Below are 17,480 nucleotides of genomic sequence, written 5' to 3' on the forward strand. Positions count from 1 at the left end.
GAAGATGAATTATGTCTAGACAAAATAATCAGTGTGAATTCTCTCACTCTCATTTTTACTATAGGCTTTGTTAATGTAAGTTTCTCACACCTGCCACTACCACACTTGTCTCACACATATTATAGGTATTTTAATGTGCTTTATAGAATTTTATTATTCATAGAAAATCACCACATCTATGTTTGAACTCATATGGTACTGAAACAACAGGCTCAGCCAAATCTTCCTTTGTAATTTGTATACATCATAAAAGTTTTATTACAGTTAGAAAACTAAACTTACAGATTTTGAAACATTGGTTTATATCCAAACTCTTCCCTGTAAATACTTCTTTCATTTTCTAACCCTCATTGAGTTTCTATGGATTCCATTCAATTTCCTAATTCCTCACAAAATCAATCTTAAGCTCCATCTTATTTTATTGGCGAATTATTTCAAAACCTTTCATGGATAAAATAATAAATTTCTACTCTTAGTAATGCCTGGTATTCTATATCTCAGTCATTTTTCTCCTGCATTATATAACTACAAATGGCACAATTTTGCCATAGTAAAAACTGTTAACTTACAGCTGAATGCACTGCCAGCAACATACAGGAAACATTCTGTGATATAATTTATGCAAATAGAAAATCTAAGAGAATACTTCATTGTTTCCCTTCCCCATCCAATGATGTCACTCCTTCTATTTGTTATTGTTATACACAAATGGGCATCTATTACTGTGTGTGTTCTTCTGTTATTTTAGTATAACACTCCTTTGACAGCATAGTTTTTCTAAGATAACCCACATTTTATGCATATAGTGCAGTACTATACTTTGCCCATAGAATTGTATGTTTCCTTAACATTTAAAAATTTTATATTAACATTTTACTTTCACTAAAGGATTCAGTAGCCTCTAGAGGTTTGCTGAAAGTTAGGCAAAGATGATTTCACTTTATGATGTATATTTTCAATTCACTTGACAATATAGCTACACAGTTTACACAATGAGCTTGCTTTATCGGCCACAGGGTAAATGCCTCAAACTTATCTGTAGGTCAGTAGTGTCACCAAATACTGACTTTTCCATTTTACTTTTACAAGAAATAAGGTTAAAAGGAAAATAAAAGCAAAGTGGTGCATATGAAAAAATTTCTTTTCAGAAAATATTTTATCATGTTAATACAAAATATAAAGAGAAAAATAGAATTATATCAAACATATAAAGGTAAAAAATTAATATTTCCAAACAACCCTTGGATGTGAAGTTGTCCTACTATTGAAAATATACTCAAAGACTATGCAAAGATGTTTATTTCAATAACATAAGGGGTATAATATAACAATTAGAAACAGCTTCTATCTACCATTCATTATTAAATTTTTATTATTTATCCATCTGTATTGATTTTCTTCTTTAATTCTTATATTAGTTACAATAGGTTGATTTCCTGGTATAATACTTTCAAATAGAATTCGATTTTTGTGAATTTTCAAGTCTTCAAACTCTGGTGGTAGCTTTAACACTACAAAATTATGGGTGTGGTATCTAAAAGAGTGAATCTCTCATTCTTTCTGAATGCTCAGAGACTTAGTTTTTCTCCCAAATACCATCATTCTCTAAGATCTAGACATAGAGGTATTTCTCGGCTTCCTTCAAATAAGCATACAGGTCTTTCCTACCTTAAAAATATTTTTAGTCTTGCATGTTTTTGGAACAAATATTTTAGGTCACTGCAACATAGACGTCCGACCACCAGGTTTAAACCTAAGTCCTTCTAATACATGCTATCACAGGCAATTTATTATTCTCTCTAAACCTAATATTCTCATCTGTGCAATGGGGATAATAACAGATCTACCTTTGGATTTGTTATTAGAATTGGATTAGGTAATGTATGTAAAGTGTTTATCAGAGTACATTTATTACATATTAGCTCTAAGTAGTCTTAAGTTTATATTACTCTCTGATCCACATAACATTTTACTTTTTCTTATGCATACTCCAAAATTTGATGAATGTTAAGCTCATTGATAATAGTAGTTTATTCTTTATTCAACTTTTTAATTTTCATTATGCCTAAAATTGTTTTATGAGTATTATTTTTATTAAACAAATATGATTACTCTTTACATGTGCAGTGTACCATAATGAGAACACACTACCAAAAATGTGAGGCTTTAGTTTTATATGTAAACATAATCAACACTTAAATATCTCAGTAGAGAAAAGCTATTTTATGCAACTGGTTATGGATCATTTAAAAAAGTGTAATATTTGGTCTCTTCAGGTTTATCTTGACTACTTCTTTTTAGTGATTTGTATGTAATTTAGCAGAGCTTAAGCAACTAAATTTAGAAATATCACTGTAGAATCAAAGTGTTTTCACTTATTTGGTGATGTGGCTTACATGCTTAATTATCACCTGTAGAAATATATTGATTTTATCTGTGGTTCAACTGAATAAATGTGATATGTGACAGATGCTTTCACTGATTTCATCCTGGTAGAAAATACTTTTTGTTGAGCTCTCTTTAGTAAATATCATAACTAAGTATGCAAACTTTTAAAGTGTTCATTTTGCAAGGGCTCCATTATTTCACTGGGTTCAAATATTTCTGACATCCAGATTTTGAAGTCATTAATTTTATTTCTACCTGATTTTAAGGGCTTATAATTTATATTCACAACCCAATTGCTTTTGGAGCTTACTCCTTTATAGTGTATGTGTGTGTGTGTATATATCCTGGTAATGTCCAAATTATTGGGATGTGTAATTTATCACACTATGACATATTTCTAGTGCTCTTTCCTGTAGTATTCTTTTCACTATGTCTGGCTGCTCTAATCTATGACACTAAGATAATAAAATATTATTACATGATAAGAAAATGATGGCCAAACTATCCAGGTAGTATGTTTTCATAGACATTTGGAAGATAATGCTTAAATGCAAGTGCTTGACTACACTGGCCAGTATATTAGGTGCTATGAACAAGATATCTACAGGGAAGGAAGCATACTATAACGAGAAAAGTCTACTTTGCATATGCTTTCAGCAAGCTCTTCATTTATGTATTGAACTCATATTCATTGAGTGTCTGATATATACCAGTCACTGTTTTAGACACCAGGAAAAAAAGCAATAGGGTGATGAAAATCTCTGCTCTCATCAGACTGAACTTCCAATGGGTAAATGCCAACAATAAAAATAAGCATAACGCCAGGAGTTCCCTGGTGGCCTAGTGGTTGGGATTCTGGGCTTTCACTACTGTGACCCAGGTTCAATCCCTGGTCGGAGAACTGAGATCCTGCAAGCCACATCATGGGTCCAAAAAAAATAAATAAAATAAGCTTTGTGTTTAAAAGTGGTCTGTAAGAAGGGAGTGAGTGATGTTATGGGGGGAAAGTGCAGAGAAAAGGGGATCAGAACAGAGAAAGGAGGCTTAGAGTATTGTCAGGATAGCTTAATTGAGAAACTGACATTTATGCAGAAGCTTGAAGAAAGTGAAAATGTTAACCACGTGAGACAAGAACATTTCAAGCAAAGGGAACACATTTCTATGCCTGATATGTTTCAAAAACAATAGAGAGGACAGGTTAGTCAAAGGGAATGTTGAAGGACATAAGATCAGAGCATGAAGAAAAAACAAATTATTCAGAGATTTGCTGGCCATTTTAATTTTTTGTTTGTTTTTATTCTCAAGAACATGGGAAGCCATTGGAGATTTCTGAGGAGAGAAATGATAGTCACTGATAGAGATTTTAGAAGGATCCCTCTGACAAATGTGTTGGGTATATATTGTAGGAAAGTAAAAGTGGATGATGGAAAGCTAAATTGTCTTTTGCAATATCCCAAAGGAAAGATTATGGTGCTTGGATGGCTGGTATTGCTGGAGATATTTAAGAAATTACATAATTTGTAATTTATTTTGAAGGTAGGGCTAGGAGAAAGTCTTAATTGATTGAAGAAGAGATGTGAATTGAAGATGAAAAGTCAGGAGGATGCCAAGCCTTTTGGTCTAGGAACTGTAAGGTGGGAGTTGCAATCAACTGTGACTGGGAATTCTACAGGTGGAGCACATTGGGGGAGTAGTTGAAAAAATTCAGTTTAGTGCTGCAAATATAAATTTGGAAGTTTGTGGCATTCAGCTGGCATTTGCAGTTGACAATACCACAAAGAGAATGGAAATAAATAATAAAGGCAAAAGATCCAAGTAGTGAGCTCTTGGAATTTCATCAAGAGGTAAAGAAAAAGAGGAGGATCCAGTAAAGCTAAAACTACCCTGAAGAGTTCCAGATTTAAAGGGATTGAGTGGGATTTACTTATCTATAGTCCCTATCTCTAAATTATTCATAACCAATAGTTGAGTCCAATCAGTATAGACATTCTTAAGGCTTAATGTGTATGTATATCAGCACATTTTATTTCAGCAAATTCATGTTCAGATAAAATGATAGTAATTATCAAATATCTGTTTCATAAGATTAATATTATTGCTTTCTTGGGGAAAGGAAGAGAGTGAGCACTGAACAAAAGGGTTGTTTCTAAGTACTATAGTAAAATATGAGAGCAGAAATTGATAAAGAAAATTACTTGCAGGTTCTCTATTTTCTGTCATCTCAAGAACAAGTAACAGACCTTCTGTACCAACATGAGCTTTTTGAGTCCTCTTTAGAAAATTTTTAATTGGCACAAGGTGGTTACTTTCAGTTATAACTTACATCTTCAAGGTTGTCTTTTCTTTGACCTCACCAGTCTTTCAGAGGATACTCATCACTAACTTTCATCTAATTATTTAGTTTGGGAAACTGAATATTGACTTAGGGAGAGAAATAGTTTTAAACTAAGGATGGATGCCCAAAGGCAGCATCATTATGAAATCCAACTTTTAATTTTTCTCTCAAAAATTTTTTTTTCTCAGCTTGAAGACACATTTTGTCCACTTTTTCTCATATTTTATTTGCATTTAGTCACCAAATCCTAATGTGTCTATCTATAAAATATTTTTCAAACCTGTTCAGACATTTAAATTTTAATTAAATCATCTTAAAATTTACTAAAGATCCTTTTTCAAAATTTGTGTATCTCTAATTGTCTTTGCGCTCTTTGAAATTGGGGACTTTCTTTTCTTTTGATTTTATTTATTAATTTTTATTGGAGTATAGTTGATTTATAATGTGTTAGTTGCTGCTGTACAACAAAGTGAATCAGTTATACATATACATATATCCACTCTTTTTTAGATTCTGTTCCCATATAGGTCATTACAGAATATTGAGTAGAGTTCCCTGTGCTATACAGTAGGTTCTTATTAGTTACTTATTTTATATATAGTAGTGTGTGTATGTCAATACCTATATCCCAATTTATTCCTTTCCCCCTTTCCCCCTTGGTAACCATAAGTTTGTTTTCTACATCTGTGACTCTATTTCTGTTTTGTGAATAGGTTCCTTTGTACCATTTTTTTAGATTCCACATATAAGTGATATCATATGATATTTGTCTTTCTCTTTGTGACCTACTTCACTCAGTATGACAATCTCTAGGTCCATCCATGTCAGTGCAAGTGACATTATTTCCTTCTTCTTTATGGCTGAGTAATATTCCATTGCATATATATATATATATATATATATATATATATATATATATATATATATACCACATCTTCTTTATCCATTCTTCTGTTGATGGACATTTAGGTTGCTTCCATGTCCCAACTATTGTAAGTAGTAATGCAATAAACACCGAAGTACATGTATCTTTTTGAATTACGGCTTTCTCCAGATATATGCCCAAGAGTGGGATTGCTGGATCATATGGTAGTTTTTTTAAGGAATCTCCATACTGTTCTCCAAAGGGACTGTACCAATTTACATTCCTACCAACAGTGTAGGAGGGTTCCATTTTCTCCACACCTTCTCCAGTATTTATTGTTTGTAGATTTTTTGATGATGGCCATTCTGACTGATGTGAGGTGAAACCTCATTGTAGTTTTGATTTGCATTTCTCTGATAATTAGTGATGTTGAGGATCTTTTCATGTGCCTCTTGGCCATCTGTATGTATTCTTTGGAGAAATGTCTATTTAAATCTTCTGCCCATTTTTTGATTGAGTTGCTGTTTCTGATTGTTCTTTGTGATGCAACTTCCAGTGAATGTCTTCGCATCTAGTAGATGTTTAGGGAAATTTTTGTTTAATGAATTATAGTTCTGACCCTTATCATCAAAAGCAGGATTGTTGAGATATCCCTCTAACATGCTGTCCAATCATGTGTTTTACTAGAATTGTCTTAAGCTCCACCACACATTCTACTGGCTCACTTTTCACACCAGAGATTGAGCCACAGACAATTTTTTTTTTTCTGTACACGGGCCTCTCACTGTTGTGGCCTCTCGCATTGTGGAGCACAGGCTCCAGACGTGCAGGCTCAGTGGCCATGGCTCACGGGCCCAGCTGCTCTGCGGCATGTGGGATCCTCCTGGACCAGGGCACGAACCCATGTCCACTGCATTGGCAGGCGGACTCTCAACCACTGTGCCACCAGGGAAGCCCCCACAGACAGCTTTTAAAAGGCACAACCTGACAAAATTTCTCATCAGTTAAAGGCACTTGTCTCATATTCCTCACTAGTGCTTCTCTGAGTCATTGTGTGGGATGTCACTAAGAACTAACTTCATGGCACTCATCCAAGTGCATCTTAGAAGCATGGAAAATGTGTCATGGCTCAGTGATCACACAATGATGAAAAAGGTGAATGTATGTTCCCACCTTCTGTTGCTCAGATAGGAAGTACTAAAACAAATTATGCATATTACTTCGTAAGATTTTGGTGGAATCTGGCTCAGTGACCCTTTGTGGTGATCAAATCTGGGAGTATAAACTTGCATCATTTTTCCTTCTTCCCTGTCTTTCTCTCTCCAGACTTCACTTAGGCTCCATGGGATCACGTCACAAAATGAACTAGGGGATTTATGCAGTCTCTTGTTAGAGGGTTTCCTTTCTGAGGGGAATATAAACTAAGACATGTGAGCTCTACTTGTATACACATGATCCATTGTATTTGTACTGCCGGATCACACTTCAGAAAATGCAACATTCACTAGGTCTTTTTTCAGCCTAGAAAATGGTTGGGCTCTCCTCCTCCATCAGAATTGATACCATGCCTTCATGTGTACACAGGTATTAAAACAAATTTTAATATGTATGACTAGTTATGTCAAGCTTGTAAATGTTATTTAAGTACCTTTAAATTAAGGTTAGATTTTCTCTCTAAGGTGATAATTTCCTTAAATGCAAGAAACTAATTCATTGATTAAAAAATATCTTCCTCTTAGTTCCTAGCAAAGTGCTGTCATATATTAGACACCAAATAGTTCTTGATGTGCTGAATTAAATGTCAACCTTTGGAAGACTCCTACAAATTTCTAAATCATGCTGAAAACCTGTTGTTTTGTGAAAAACAGCCTTGAAAAAAGATAATAACATTGTAAATGCCACCTCATAACTCCAGGACATTTTAAGCTCTTTCCTTTGAACTTACATTTTTTCTCATAGGTACATAATAATTAGAAGCATCACGTCAAATATAGGAGATTGCAATAGAAATGTCATTGTTTTTGGAGCCATATGATGTGCATTTACATTTTGTTTGTGATTTGCTGAATCATCTCTTTTAAACCCTCATTTCTCCATTCCTGTAATGGGGAATTAAAAACTGTCTTTTCTACTAGACAGGGTTCTATTAATTTCAAAGGCAAAAATGTTTGTAAAATAATTCTGTGATCTGTAAATAGGTAAAATGTAAATTATTGTACATAAAAGATTTCCTCAAGATTTATGTTTGAGAATTTGTATACTATTAGTTAACAATTAATCTTTAAGATGCCTGACCATCTCTAGGTATTGCACAAAAAAAGAAAGAAACACAATTTTTAAAATTATCTTTTCTCTATTTAAAAATCAAAAGGTCCACTATCAAAACTTTTGAATTTAACACATGGACACTACAGGAAACAAAGTAACTTCAACTTATTTTTAATATAAATATTTTAATTCAAGAATGTATTCCTATAATAACTGAAAAATAAATAACAAATTAAAAAAAATTATATTTGGATGTGATGCTGCCAGAATTAGTTGGATATAGTTTACAAACCATACAGAGCCTGTGAGTACAAATAATTGTAATATTTGTAAAGAGGAAAAAATAAATTCAACAAAAAATTGTACATGGATATTTTTATATTAATTTTTAAACTGTCTTAATTTCTCTTTGGGAGCAAGTAGTATACAAATATGTAATAATAATAATAGCAGTATGACAATAATTAGTTGTTTGCTGTTGGATTTTTATGGAGTTTAATTTAGCATTATATATTTTCTTGCCTTAAATTCATTGTGTTAGTTGTCATTATTGTTTTTCCTTTTTATAACTCATAGCTCTATTTTTATAACTCATAGCTCTATTTTTAAATACCAATGAAAGGAGAAATGAACCTTTTCCAACAGAATAAACTAAGTTCTGAGATTTCATGTTAACCACAAACTCATTGGATACTTTGTACATTTTTGATATTTCTTCAATGGGGACCTGGGACATGAGTGAGTCAGTGGACAAAAGAAATATTGAGCAAGTCTGAGCTTCCTGCCTGACCATAGGGAGATAACTGCAGTTAATGAATATGTTTAATCATGAGACAGAAGGTAATGAAATCTACTAAAGAATAAACAAAACAATAAGCTTGTTCTCAATTGAATCTTCTAAAATATTGATTTATTCAGTCCTTCTTTCAGTCAGACTCAAATATAAGACAATAAAAAAATCCATCATGTCTCATAAAATGGAAATGTCCAAATCACTAAAGTACTTGAAGAAAATGCTCCAAAAATAGATAGAAAGGAAAACTGTGCAACTAAAAATATCAGGGTGTTTGCAAACAAGGCTATCTTCACATTCCAGGCACCGTAGTTCAGTAAAGTTTGAAATAAACTTATACACATTGTAAAAAGTTAAAAAGTGAAGAGTATAAATGTCCTCAAACATGGAAACATGATAAAATGTGAAAATTCTGGATATATGCATGTGCATAAATCTTCACAGCAAGAAATGCCATCTTTTACATTGTAAAATTTGCTAAAAAGCCAATTACAACAATGTGGCAGAGAAGTTAGTTTTAGATTCTCTGTCAGTTGGAAATATGATGTCTTAAAAGGAAATTGTTAAGTAGAATGGGCTAAAACACAGAATTTTTCAGTCAAAGGAAAATAGAAAAACCTAAAATCCTTAAAAAATATGAACTTTTTATTCCCATCTTTACTACTGAAACACCTCAATGTTTTAAATTATGTTACAAAAAGGTGATACAAAACAGATTTCTTCCTTTTGTATATCACAGATTCTGTGATGAGAATATGACCTGGTTATTCAACAATCCACATTCAAAATATTTTTTTTAACTACAACTGTTCAACAAATATATATTGTGTGCCTATGATATTCTTAGTACTGGCTTGGTCCCTAGTTGTCATATGAGCAAAACAGAAATGATCACTGTGCTAACAGTACTTATAGTCCAATGGAGAGATAGTTATTAATTGAACACTCAGACAAAAAATTTAATACAGGAAAGTACCATGGGAGGATTTAATACAGGAAAGAATCAGGACTATCTGACGCCAAAGTCTAGGCCTGTAACTGGTATGTCTTTGAATCCTGGAACTATACTCCAGGGTCTGAATTTCAATTCGATTAAGATTTCTGAACTGGTTCACTCACTTAAAGGAAGTGCCTTGATTAGAAACAAGTCTTTTATTTTTTTTTTTTTCATTCTGATATACTAACTTCTTATTGCTAGGCTTTATAGGCTCCTATATATCTATTTAAGATAAGATTAGATGATATTTTGTTATTTTGTTTTTAATACCTAGGTGCATGGACAATGATCAAAACATATTCTCTTAACAAAGAAGGTATTTCATCAGATATCTTGACATTTCAAGGAATAAATACAGAAAGAAAATGAATTGGATGATTTATAGAATGCTTACAGTTGTACTGGTCTATAAGAATTTGTGTATATATATAAATAAATAAATATGTATGTATATATATTTTTACAAAGTGTAGCAGCGGTCCCCAACCTTTTTGGCACCAGAGACTGGTTTCATGGAAAACAACTTTTCCATGGACTGGGGAGGTGGGGGAATGGTTCAGGTGGTAATGCAAGTGATGGGGAGTGAGGGGGAGCAGCAGATGCAGCTTTGTTCACTAACAGGTCGTGAGACCGGTAAGGTTGGGGGCCCCTGAAGTATAGCTTCATTTTTTTTAAGGAAAATATCCCAGAGATACGTATTAATTAGGCACTATAATTTTTTAAATCTTCATTTTTACTCTAGTATATTTTTGTGATTGAATAAAATATTAAAGTAAAGGGATTTCAAAATTTGTCCTGAGTCCAAAACAATCTTGAGTAAATATTTTATAAAACATGGACTCTACTAGAGAAGAACTCAGCATTGACAGTAACATGTACAAAATAGTTTAACATCAGAAAATACACATTTGGAAGTTTGAAAAATTAAAATACAGATATATCATTAAGTAAAGTCCATGGAATGTGCATAGTACATTTTGTTTCCTTCCTTGAATGATTAGTCTCTGTATTTCTGTGAACGGTTTTTGTTTCTGTTTCATTTTAGTTTAAATAAATTGAATTTTAAAAACCTACGGTTAAGCAAAAATGGCCTCTGGGCTAAATTAAACCCCAAGTGACAAGGTTCTTACCAGGTTCTCAGCCCATGTGTGGCCCAGGGAAAAGAGTACAGATACAAATAGTGTGATATCTTCATTAATATTAAAATATATATTTTTTAAATTATCAGATTCAGATTTAAGGAATATTCAGTTAATACCTACTATGCTCCAGGCACCAGATGAGGCCCTTGCATATATATTTCATGTGCATATGATAGGGAAGGAAAAAGTATTAAATTCTGTAGAAAAACATTTAATATACAGCATTATGTGTTTATTACAACTCTGAAAACTACTGAGCTTTCAGCAGAATATATGTTGTTTGTTTCTTTGAATCTGTCTTATTTAAGCCTTCAGAAGATTATGTAAATGTCTAACAATTCCGATCAGAAGTTTAGACGTTCTCCTCTTCTAAGAAGAGAGGTAACGAAGTTTGAAAAGCTTGGTATTAACAATAAAAAGACACTATATTCTGAAAAAAGGGACAGCACCTCTCCTTTCATCTCTTTCAAGAAACAAACAAACAAGCAAACTATTGAACATGACTGCAATCAAATTGAGTTCATAAAACATTTCAGCAATCCAAAACAATTTGTTCTTCCTGAGTTTTGCCCATTATAATAGGTAGGAGTGAAGGAGAACATTTTTGAACCAAACATAAAATATGTATTTAATTCACTGAGTTTTTTTACTTAAATGCAGATATTGTATAAACCACTACTGCTTAACACATAAGGAATAATTTATGATGAACTTTCAGTTCATCATTTTTTTTCTTTATGGCAAAAAGTGTTCATATTGGAATGAATAAAGGGCATACTTAACTACATTGAAATACATAAAGGATAGGGCATAATGCATGAATTTAAGCACACACATACATGCACACACACACACAAACACACACACACACAGCCATGCTTCCTGAATTAAAAAATCATTATCAGTGAAACTGCTGTATTTGTATCTATACCTTATGTCCATTATATATAAGTATTTATTAGTTTTCAATAAAACAATCTCCCATCTGAATTTGTCTCTCCTTTTGCATTGATGCATCAAATATTCATATTTACTTAGTTTAGTAATGCCTCAATAAAAAACAAATATATTTTTATCTTTGTATATCTTTATCATATGTGTTAATAGAAAAAAAACAACACTGCATTATTTAGTTGTCACGGCTTCTGATTTTTGCTTATTTTAAAACCATGTTACCTCTGGTATCATGACACCAAATCATCTTTTTCTTCAAAGACCCATTACCTTACACATCTTCTGCCCTAAATTGTTTATCAGAATGGCATTGTCATGTCTTGAGTATATCCTTAGCAAATTTGGTTAAATTCTATATCATTCTCATTAAGCTCACTCTTCAAAGATTTCTGACATATTAGAAAGATGACCAATAAGAAAAGGAAATAAATAAGTAATTTATTGAACTATGTAAGATATTTTTAAATGGATGAAGAATAATGATGACATATGTTCATTTGAGAGAGAGTATAGTTTAGAGGATCAGAAAGTGGGTTATAGAAACAGACTGCTTAGTTTCAAAGACTGAATGTTTTACTTAATAGCTACATAAGTCACTACACCTCAGTTTTCTCCCTGTAAAATTGTTATCATATCCCATTTCATATAGGTTTGTGGGGATTCAATGAATTTGTATACCTAAAGCACTTAGTAAAGCACCTGGTACCTTGTAAGAACTCAAATACTACTGAAAGTTTTCATTACTTTTTTCCCAGCTTTATTAAGATGTAATTGACAGATAAAATGGTATATATTTTAGATGTACAACGTGATGATTTGTTACATTATGAAATCATTATCATAATACAGTTAATTAACACATCTGTCACCTCAGATATTTACCATTTTTCAGTACACTTAAGATCTACTCTCAGCATCTTTCAAGTATAAAATATTATTAATTATAGTCACCATGCTGTTTAATTGATTCCCCAGAACTTATTCATCTTATAACTAAAAAGTGGTACTCTTTGACCAACATCTCCCCATTTCCCCCACTCTTAGCTCCTGGCAATCACCTTCTACTCTGTTTCTACGAGACAGACATTTTTAGATTCCACATATAAGTGAGATCATAAAGTATGTGTCTTCCTGTGTCTGGCTTATTTCACTTAGTAAAATTCCCTCAAGTTTCATCCATACTGTTGCAAATGGCACGATTCATCTTTTTATGTTTGAATTATATATGTATGTGTGTATGTATGTATATATGTGTATATATATGCATATATATATGTATACATAGGTATACTTATACATATATATATATATATATATCATCCATAGGTTAAAACTTAGTTTATTTCCATATTTTTGCTATTGCAAATAATGTTGCAATGAACATGGGGATGCATATATCTTTTCAAGTTTGTATTTTAGTTTTCTTAGGAAAAGTATCCAGAAGTAAGATTGTTGGATCATATGGCAACTGAATTTTTAATTTTTTGAGAAACCGCCATATTGTTTTTTATTGTGGCTGCACCAGTTTACATTCCTATCACACAAGGGTTCCCTTTTATTCACACCCTCACCAACACTTGTAATTTTTGCCTTTTTGATAATAGAAATGTTAACAAATATGAGGTAATACTTCATTGCAGTTTTGACTCATTTTCCTGATGATTAATGATGTAGAACATCTTTTCATGTAACTGTAAGTCATCTGTATGACTTCTTTGGGAAATTCATATCTTCTGTCTATATTAACCCAATCCCTTATCAGATATGTGATTTGAAAATATTTTCTCCTAGTCTGTAGGTTGTCTTTTCATTTTGTTAATGGTTTTCTTTGCTATGCAGAAGCTTTCTAGTTTAATGTGGTCCCACTTGTTTATTTTTCCTTTTATTGTCAAGTCCAAAAATCATCGCTAAGATCAATATCAAGGAGAATTGCTCCTGTGTTTTCTCCTAGGACCTTTATGATTTCAGAGCTCAGATTCAAGTCTTTAATTCATTTTAAGTTAATATTTTTTGGTGACATAACGTCGTGGTCCAGTTTCATGCTCTTCCAGGTGTCTGTCCAATTTTCCCAAAACCATTTATTAAAGAGACAATTCTTTCCTTGTTGTATAATCTTGACTCTTTTGTCATAAGTTTATTGACCATAGATGGGTGGGTTTATTTCTGGGTTGTTTTTTATGCTCCATTGTTCTATGTGTCTTTTTAAATTATTATAGCTTTGTTATAGAGTTTGAGATCAGGGAGCATAATACCTTGAGCGTTGTTCTTCTTTCTCAAGATTGCTTTGGCTATGCAGTGTCTTTGTGGATCCATACAAAGTTTAGGATTGTTTGTTCTATTTATGTGAAAATAGAATTGGAATTTTGATAGTGATTGCACTGAATCTGTATGTTGTTTTTTTTCAGTTTGATGTAGCACATTTTTCTTACAGAGAATTGTACCATAGTAGTTCATAATTAATTTTTTATTGTTTGAAGAAACAAAGTTAAATATACTTAGTTCTTACTCCCAGTAATAAACAGTTGGAGAATAAATAGATTAAAAAACAAACACATATGCTTATATTTTTAAGTTCTATGATAAGGATATATTCAGGATGATGATAAGAAAGATCAGAGTAGAAGACCTAACCCAGGCTTAGTAGTTAGAACCTGGGTCTGCTAACAGTTCCCAAAAGGCTATCCTTGAAGAGACTTCTTACTTGTATCCTTTCATCCCACCTTAGTCATTTTTGTTTTCTTTTATGCAGGACCCATAATATCAATACTTCTATGTAAATCTGAATGCTCTTTTAATCATTTTTTTCACATTCAGATTATAAAATTCCATGAAACAAAATATGTTTTGGGGGTTTATATTTGTCTGTTGTTTTTTTTAACTTTTGTGTCAAGAGCAAATAATATAGATGTGGGCAAGTGTTAAAGTCTCAGCAAGTGGATGGTGAATGAAAGAGATAATTACATGAGATAAGTGCTAATGGTCAGTAGAAATTATCAGGGCAAAAAGTGAGATATAAATATTCATATATTCAGTGAATGTGTGAAGATATGGAGGTATGAGAAGAAAATAATGTGAATGATAAATAAAAAGTATCTCATTGTAACTAAGGTATAGGGATGAAGTGGGAAGGAGTATGTAAAGACAAGATCAAAGACAGGAGAAGCAGTCAGGTATTAAATCGAGTCCATGTATTTGCCCATATTCAGGATTACAAGGAATGGAACTGTGCAATATAATTATTAGAGGATATTCTCATTATTAGAGCAATAGCAAATGCTCACAGAATCAAGGGGAAACTGAAGAATCAAACTTGGAAAACAGACAGAAACTAAAACTGCTATTTAAGGCCAAAATGAAGTAAGAATAACCTATTCATTTTAAATAGAAGAGTTTGAGAAGGATAGGTGTTAACTCTTCTCTAAATGTTTGATATAATTCTCCTGTGAAGCCATCTGGTCCTGGGCTTTTGGTTGTTGGAAGATTTTTAAACACAGTTCCAATTTCAGTGTTTGTGATTGGTCTGTTCATATTTTCTATTTCTTCCTGATTCAGTCTTGGCAGTTTGTGCATTTCTAAGAATTTGTCCATTTCTTCCAGGTTGTCCATTTTATTGGCATAGAGTTGCTTGTAGTAATCTCTCATGATCTTTTGTATTTCTGCAGTGTCAGTTGTTACTTCTCCTTTTACATTTCTAATTCTATTAAGTAGAAAAATTCTATTTAGTGTACTGTCAATGCTGTAGGACATATAGAACACACTACCATTGATAGACAGTGCTGCCTATTTCTCAGGGGATTTAAACAATTATTTAACCCCCTGTTCCTTGCTTTAAATTTAAAGTCACAAGTGTGACTGGTTATTTAATAGAGTCTAGTTCTCATAACTGGGTACTAGTGACCAGATGTTGAAGAAAGAAAATAACCCTACTTTAACTGTTGTAGTGGTAGATAGAGCATTTTAACTCATCAATATTTCAAACAAATGTGGATTCTTCACAAAATCATGGTAACTAGAGAGTCAAATTTGTAGAAAAATTAATTAAAGACTTTCTAAGGAGTTCATACTTTATACCAAAAAAAAGTCACTGGAGTATTTTAAGTGTGAGAATAACATGATTATGTTTATGATCTAAAATGACTATATGAATATACCATGGATAATATACTGGAGGGAAGCAAAAAAAGGAACTGTAAAAACAAATAAATTAAGAGACTCTTGCAGTAATCCAAGTAAGAAAAAACATGAAATAAATTAAGACTGAGGTGAAAGTAATAGACATGAGAAAATATGTTATTGACATGGAATAAACAGAATGTTAGAGATTAAGGCAATGGATAGGATTTCAAGATTTCAAGTATGGCTTCCAGATTTCTGATTTGAGAAGAAACATAAGGTTGGTTTAACATCTAAAACCCAATTAATATAATACGCTATAATAGCTACTACCACACTAAATGGTGAAAGGCTGATTTTCCTGCTCAGATGAGGAATTAGATTAGGATGCCCATTCTCAACACTTATAGTAAATGTTAGACTAGATGCTCTAGTCAGTGGAGGCCAGAATATAGAATGGAGCAAAGACAGTCTCTTCAATAAGTGGTGCTGGGAAAACCAGACAGCTACATGTAAAAGAATGAAATTAGAACACTCCCTAACGTTATACACAAAAATAAACTCAAAATGGAATAAAGACCCAAATGTAAGGCCAGACACTATACAATTATTAGAGAAAAACATAGGCAGAACACTCTTTGACATAAATCGCAGCAAGATCTTTTTTGACCCACCTTCTAGAGTAATAAGAATAAAAACAAAAATTAAACAACAGGATCTAATTAAATTTAAAAGCTTTTGCACAGCAAGGGAAAACATAAATAAGATGAAAAGACAATCCTCAGAATGGGAGAAAATATTTGCAAATGAAGCAACTGACAAAGAATTAATCTCCAAGATATACAAGCAGCTCATGTGGCTCAATATCAAAAAAACAAACAACCCAATAAAAAAATGGACATTTTTTTAAATAGACATTTCTCCAAAGAAGACATACAGATGGCCAACAAACACATGAAAAAATGCACAACATCACTAATTATTAGAGAAATGTAAATCAAAGCTACAATGAGATATCACCTCACACCAGTCAGTATGGCCATCATCCCAAAATCTACAAATAATAAATGCTGGAGTGAGTGTGGAGAAAAGGGAACCCTACTACACTGTTGGTGAGAATGTAAATTGGTGCAGCCAACTATGGAGAACAGTATAGGGATTCCTTAAAAAAACTAAAAAGAGAACTACCATGTGAACCAGCAATCCCACTACTGGGCATATACTCAGAGAAAATAATTCAAAAAGACACACGCACCCCAGTGGTCATTGCAACACTACTTACAATAGCCAGGTCATGGAAGCAACCTAAGTGCCCATCAACAGATGAATGGATAAAGAAGATGTGATACATATATACAATGGAATATTACTCAGTCATAAAAAGGAATGAAGTTGCATCATTTGTAGAGACGTGGATGGACCTAGAGACTGTCAGAAATAGAAAAACAAATACAAGTAGTATTCTTGAAGCCTCCTTATTTGATCTTTAGCCTGATATAGACAAAGTGGGGAAGAGAGAGGCAGAGTACTCACATTTGGGACCACAGCTCAAGATTCTTTTAAAGGCTTTTGTTTGAGTAATGTTTGGGATTATCAGACTGTGTACAATCACATTTTAATGAGCA

This window comes from Leucopleurus acutus (assembly GCF_964270905.1).
Source record: "Leucopleurus acutus genome assembly, chromosome: 8".
NCBI lineage: Eukaryota > Metazoa > Chordata > Mammalia > Artiodactyla > Delphinidae > Leucopleurus > Leucopleurus acutus.